Genomic DNA, 7,353 nt, shown 5'->3' with positions numbered 1-7,353 from the left:
AAAAAAAAAAAAAAAAAAAAAAAAAAAAAAAAAAAAAAAAAAAAAAAAAAAAAAAAAAAAAACAGATGAAATAGGGAGAAAAAAAAAATGAAAGATTTAGGGATTGATTAAACTACTTTTTTTTTTAATTGTCCGTGATTCAAGCAGCCAAATAATATTGGTAATTTTTTTTATATATGTACTGCAAAACACAGCTTAATTTCTAATAATAAGAATTACAAATGAGAGGAAAAGGAATTGAATTTTGAAATATGTAAGGCAAGAGAGTAAAGAATACTATAATGTAAAATATATCATCAAATTCTTTTCGTAACGAAAATAGTAGCAATGATAAAAAATGAGTTCTTTAATAAATATAAAATTATATATATAATATTCTAAGATAAAGTCTCTGATACTTGCATGAAGTCTAACCCATGTTGTATTGTATTAGTATTGTAAAATACAGAGAATTGAACTTGAAATTGATGTCATGAATTCACATAAATTGACTTGGATACAGGGGATAAAATCAGAATTTCATTAAGGATAAATGGGTGACACCAGCTTAACCTAATAGGTAACTGACCTTACTATCAGCATGATTATAATTTAATGTTTTGTGTTAATACGTGCTATGTGGTTTTGCACATGTCATATATTTAATATGTGTGAATAGGAAATGAAACGATATGAGTATGATATGTGAATGGATGATAATTCGTATAGTATAATGTTTGACAATATGTTTGAGATAGGATTTGAGAAGGATGCGATAAACGTAATGTCACGACATAACTAAGATATGTTCATAAAGCGATATGGTTAGGTTAGATATAGAGGACGATATGATTATGATAGGTTGATGAAACGATATGGTTAGGATACGTTCATGCAACGATATAGCTAGGATACATTCATGAAACAATATGAATATGATACGTTCATGAAACAATATGACTAGGATACGTTTGGGAAATCATATGACTAAGATATGTTCATGAAATGATACAATTATGATATGTATAAGAACAATAAGATTATGACAAGTTTAGGAAACATTATTATGACTATGATTATGAAACGATATGATTATGAAGTGTTTACGAAATGACATGACTAAGATACGATACATGAATGATATATATCTCATGATATGATATGAGAACGACATGAGATATGTTATGTAAGAATTGTGGCATGTTAAGATATGCTATGTTAAAGACATATTTGGGATATGTTATGAGACTATTATGGTACACGATAGTAATATGATATGTGCATGATGTGGATTATTATGTCTGAAAGCATGGAAACGTTATGATATGATATGTGTTCAGTGACTGTTATGATACACAATGTCTCTCGAGTGAATTTTAAGTACGAACTTTGTGATTAATGATGTTTATTGAAATTATTACTGAAATACATATATTACTTTTTCACGTTATTTTTCTTTAATTACTTTGGCACGAAGGAGATCGTTAGTTTTTTTTTTATTTTTTTATTTTTACCTATTTATCTTAAATTAATTAATTTTAATTAATTAATATTTAGATAATAATAAACCTACTTTTAAATTAGTATAAAAAAATGTAGGAGAAAATACATGTTGGGTTGACGTTATAAACCAAATCCTGACATTTGGAGCTTTCGAAGAATAACCATTTACGGCTTTTTTTATTATTTTAAAAATAAAAGAAAATTATATATATATATATATATATATATATATAATATAATAAATGATTTTGAAATTAAAAAGAAAATACGTACCATTCTATCGTTCTGACACGTGGCAGAGGACAAAAATTTGATTTTCTATTACAGGCAGATTTATATTATTATATTATAAAAAATACTGAATTTTGAACGCATGTTGCCATCACTCTCCCACATAATAATAATAATAATAATATTATTATTATTATTATTATTATTATATTATTATTTTAATTAAAATTTGAAACTTTTCTTTTCTTACTCACATTTATTTTTATTAATACTTTTTATTTTATTATTATTGGATTCATAAAAAAAATTAATAATTGATTTATTTCATTTAATTACATTTGTTTATTTATTTATTATTATTATTTACTTTCAATCTCACAATGTAAACCACGACAAATTAACTAGTTTCGGAATTTTCTTGTCTAGGTTAGGGTGAGTGTGCCTAAACTTTGGCCACTCTGGCCACACTCGCTGTGGCACCAACCCATATAGAAGTGATGTTTGAAAGCTTGTAACACATTGATGCTACACTTCAGCCAACTCTTCACTGGCCACCTTGGCACTTTTGGGGTCTTCCTACAACTTCACATCAAGATGCTAGTCTTGAAAACTTTTGTGAAACCGCCCACACCCTAGGCATGAGATAGTGGCTACTTGAAACCATTGACATTATTCCTTCAATGCGAATGGTTCTTTAGAAGACACTCAACTTGGTATGTCTTCTATTTCACCTCTTGCCCACGTCGAAACCCCAAGCCCTTGACAAATAAGCTTGGTTCCTGATTTGATGGGTAGATCTCCCACACTGAGGTGTCGACACATGACACTAATAAACTAAGGGGAGTCTTGGCTTCAACCCACAACTGATTCTAATTCTGACCTATCACTATCTTGCCCATTCTGAAACTCTTGACGCACTTGTAAGATGTGACTCTAATACCAACTATCACGATCGTACTTTTTTAACCGTGCGGCATTGTGATCTTAATGCGCTCACGACCAGCCATAAGGAAAATTCAAGCCCCATATTCATTTTTTGCTTCGCTTTATGCCTTTGTCAGACCTTAGGTGTGTCTTCACTAACCAAACATCGCTCATGCAAAATTCAAACTTGTTCGAGCACACATGACACTTGTGCGTGTATGTTCAATCGTCTACGACACAACTGACTTGTCTCTACAATAGGTCAAGTCATTTAACTCGACCTTGCTTCTACTCGAGGCCAAAGTCTCTCAATGCAACGTTGCATCTAACATCATCTTGACTTCCAATTAACATGATTCTCATGTTTTGACGCCATCCCAAGTCATGGAATTTTTTTGGCCATCATAACTTACTCGGTCAAGCCATCGAGAATGAGTCCACTTGTTGTTCATAACATCGGGACATTATGAAAATCCATCCATCAGGGTTCTTATCAAGGCATTGGCCCTCCGATGCCCATGCCATGTTATTTACGAATACTGTATTGGATAGAGGGTGCAAAATCCAACCTTCAACATACGTTTAAGGGCGCAATACTGACACACCTATATTGTCCAGTACTATCCTTGAAAAACATATTTCAAAGGAAGTTGTCCGAGACACTCATCTCGAAACACTCGCCTTCATTGTGACACACACATGTGCCACAGGGTAACTCGCATAGGCCACAGGGCCCAGAAGTGGTGGAGAGCTGACACCATGCCTTCCCTATAGTACATTTTGTGGTATTTTTAAAGTGGTGGGTGTAGACATGATTTTGGTGAACAGACATAAGGTAACGTGGAGCATTTGTCTGATGTTTGATTGACACCAAATTTGGCGAGCTTTCATATTTCATATGGACAGACTTCACTTCAGAACACATGTCCAAATCCCCTCTAGAACCCCGACTTTCGAGGTTAAGACTTGAGGCCTTACCCAACCCTTCAACAAGCCTATCTTTGACACTCTTGTCTATTCATTGCTCCTTTCTTACTTATGCCTTGTTTCTTCTTCAATGCACACGTTATATGGTGTGTTGGATGACGCACCTTCATACTCTGTCGCATCATGACACTCGTCTAGGTCCTCATGTAGTCGGATGGGCACCAGTTGAGGGTCGTCGCTTTACATGTTGCAACGTGATGGTCACAACCTACTCTCTTCATAGTAAGGTTGTGACACAAGGTTGTGACACCATACACACCATGTTAGCATGATTGTTTCAAGACTATGAAACGTTGTTATGCCAAGTATATATTCATAAAAATGTTTATGAAAGAATGAATGTACAATCTGCATACTAATGATTTAAAGCTATGGGGACCTCATCGATTTTTGTATGTCACGTGCATTAGGGTACTTCCTCGTTATGATAAGTACGAACGCATACTTTACATAATCTATGTACGCCATGATATCATGTGGGCTCCTTTCCCTCTGTGGCTCTGGCAACGTAAGTGTGCGTTAGCTGAAGGGCAACTCCGGGGGTATGTATACACCAATTTGGTGGGTCATCAGCACATATTATATGTCGTGTGCAGAGAAGTACTACACATCCAACTTTAGCTTGGATTGAAAATCATAATTCAAGGCTATGAAATGTTTTTATAAAAGGATAAGTCCTCCATTATTGATTGCCAATGCATTTCCTGACTTTAATAGTGGAGTCACTTAATATTTATTTCTTAACATACTCAAACCACGTGTTACTCTCATTTCTTAGGTAAAGGTAAGATACCCTTGTATAGTTGACGACTCGCAGTGATGACCATGGGACCAGAGCTAAGGTAGTTGCACGCATCTTGCTTTCTTTCACCCCTCTAGAGTTGCCATAATTTTTTTAAAAAACACATTCACCCCTCTAGGGTTGCCATACCAATCCAACACTTTCTAGATTAACAAGATTCACATTGTATCACTATAGTTGATACGATTACCGGGCCGTACTCCATATGTTCAATATGAGTCCTATTTGATAGTGGGGTTAACCAACGACATACCTAGGTCGTTTAAGCTAGAAATGTAATATTTAGGTCCCACCAAATTTTGTCATAATTTTATAATTAATTGGGACCATTCAAGTAGGCTAGTTACTCCGTCTTTGTTTTTCAAATAGTACTTAAACTTAATGGCTCTGAACGAGGACATTTCAGAGCGTCAAGGCTAAAAGATAGAAATATATCATAATCATATGTTAGATTCTAGTAGCCTCTGTTCATTTGTTTTGCCATTTGACATACTACTTCGTCAACAACGTTGTGGGTATGTTAATATAAAACCTTATATAAACGATCGTGGGTAGTTTTTAATGATTTATCATGATTCCTAAATCTTATAAATATCATACTATTTCAAGACGTTCAATAATTTTAAGCGTTTTCCTCTCATCATTACGATAAGGTTTGATCTCAATGATTTGGTATGAAAAGATAGGATCATACAATTTGAGTATAACATATAATAAATGAATATGAACCAACTTAAGAATGGTGGAGAGATAGAGTTATATATAAAATTAAATACAACAAATCTAAAGCTCTAGAATTGATAAAACGTAGAAGATCTTAAAGCCACCTATTTCACAACACTTTATATTATTTTTTTAGTATGCATCGTGTTGCGTCAACAATTATTATTAAAACCCAACACGTTCTATTTATTTTTTTATTTTTTATTTCATACGCCTACATTTTTCATCAATGGATTCATACAACTTTAATAATGATCATGTAGGCCCTTTGAGCGTTGAGCATTGAAGAAAGGTCTGCCGCGTAGCTGACTACAATTAATTTAGCCCATAATTATATTCTTGAGTTAGGTTAAACTTATTTGAGTTCGTGAGTTGACATTTTTTTAGCTAAGTCAATCCGACCTACTCGAAAATAGGGTTACAAACCAACCTAACCCAACCGTATCCTACTCATCCTTGCCAAGTTAAAAATTTCTATCGCAAGCCATAAAACCAGAAAAAGAGTTTGAGGTAAGAAAGGGTATATAGGAACCGTGAATAAGCAGATTTAGGAACCGTATAATGAATCGACGGATTTCTGTAGAAAAGTAGAGTGGAGAGGAAAGAAAAAATTCCTCTCCTGAAGCAGCTCGACTGTAAAGGATAGGGAGAGGAACGAGACTATAGGCAGAGATGGAGTGTACGTTTTGATTGATAATTCACTGTATGCTTGCCCTAACACTGAACGGAGACTGTCTCATCGGAGGAAGGATTAATGCATCGAAGCCTGACTGGATATGATTTAGATTTTAAAAGATTTTATTGTATTTTTAAGTTTTAGATAACCGTCTCTAAATTATAAGTTACAATTAGTTACGGGTTATTATGGTATTGATGATCATGAAAGCTACACCTTTTAACCATAGGTTATTATAAATTTTATTTTATTCATGTTATTGTTTTATATCATATTTTTGCTCCGTTTTTACCCTGCAAATTCTTGTGTTTAGAACTTGCATCACAATCATTCAAATGGTATTGATCAAATATCTTGTAGAGTAATTCGAATCACGAGTTTTTTTTACTCTTGATCTTGATCATCAAGATAATCCGTTCAAAACTTTTCGTTGGATCAATTCCATATCATTTGATATCAGTTTTTTAGGCTTAAGGTCAAATATATGTTTCCTTCCGTTTGTAACAAATGTTAGTGATGAGTTGTAAACTATTATATTTAAATTTTATGAGATTTTTTTCCGGTGGATAGGTAAGGTTTTAAAAAATAATTATAAAAAAAAACACAGTCGAATTCATAGTTACAAAAATAAATTTTGTTTTTCTTAATAATAAATAAATGAGTAATAATTAAGAAAAATGAAAAAAGAAAGTGGCAAAATTACCAAATCACCCTTAAAAAACGCAATTTCTCGTTTTGGGCCCTCCAATTATTGAGTTTGACTTTTACTAAATCTCTTCGATTCAGCGAATTCCGTAAATATCATCTTTTTATATTTTTTATTTATTTATTTATTTCGCTCCCAACAAATTCACATTACAGCTGTCAATGAACGTGGGATGAATCATCTCATTTATATCTCCACCAACCAGTAATTTTTCTTAATATTTACCATTTAAAAAAAAAAAAATTACTCCATAATTAATCTGTGTATTAATAGAAAATATAAAATAATTTCAAATTTAACACGTGTCTTATATTATTTCTTTTTTTACTCTATCTACTAATTTAATTCAAAAGAGTATACTTTGATAGAATGTTTGCCATAATATTTCACATTTTAAAAATATTTAAAATTAAATACCAAAATTAAAATATTATTAATTTTTTTTTATAGTTTTTATAACAAAGTTACAAAATATTCTCTCCTTTTTCATGTTTTAAGCTTAAAATACAAACAAACCACAAAACTTTTTTAAAACCATCAACTATGGCTAAATTAGCAAAATCAGGTTCGAACTTATCTTTATTTAAAAATAGATAGGATAAACTAGTTCATATCAATGAAGATGTATTCCTTTAGTTATAAACTATGGATCATTAGTTAAATTAACCAATGTGGGACTCGCTCCTTAGCTGCTATAGTTATCCTACGAAAAAAAGTTTCCAAATATATGTATACTCTCTCTCTTTCTTACTTTTTTTTGTTTTGTTTTTTAATTCTGTCTCATGTGAACATAAACTGATATAAAACAGAGGGGTTTGAGAG

Source organism: Cucurbita moschata, unplaced genomic scaffold, assembly GCF_002738365.1.
Source record: "Cucurbita moschata cultivar Rifu unplaced genomic scaffold, Cmos_1.0 Cmo_Scf00006, whole genome shotgun sequence".
NCBI lineage: Eukaryota > Viridiplantae > Streptophyta > Magnoliopsida > Cucurbitales > Cucurbitaceae > Cucurbita > Cucurbita moschata.
Note: the sequence above shows the minus strand (reverse complement) of the source record.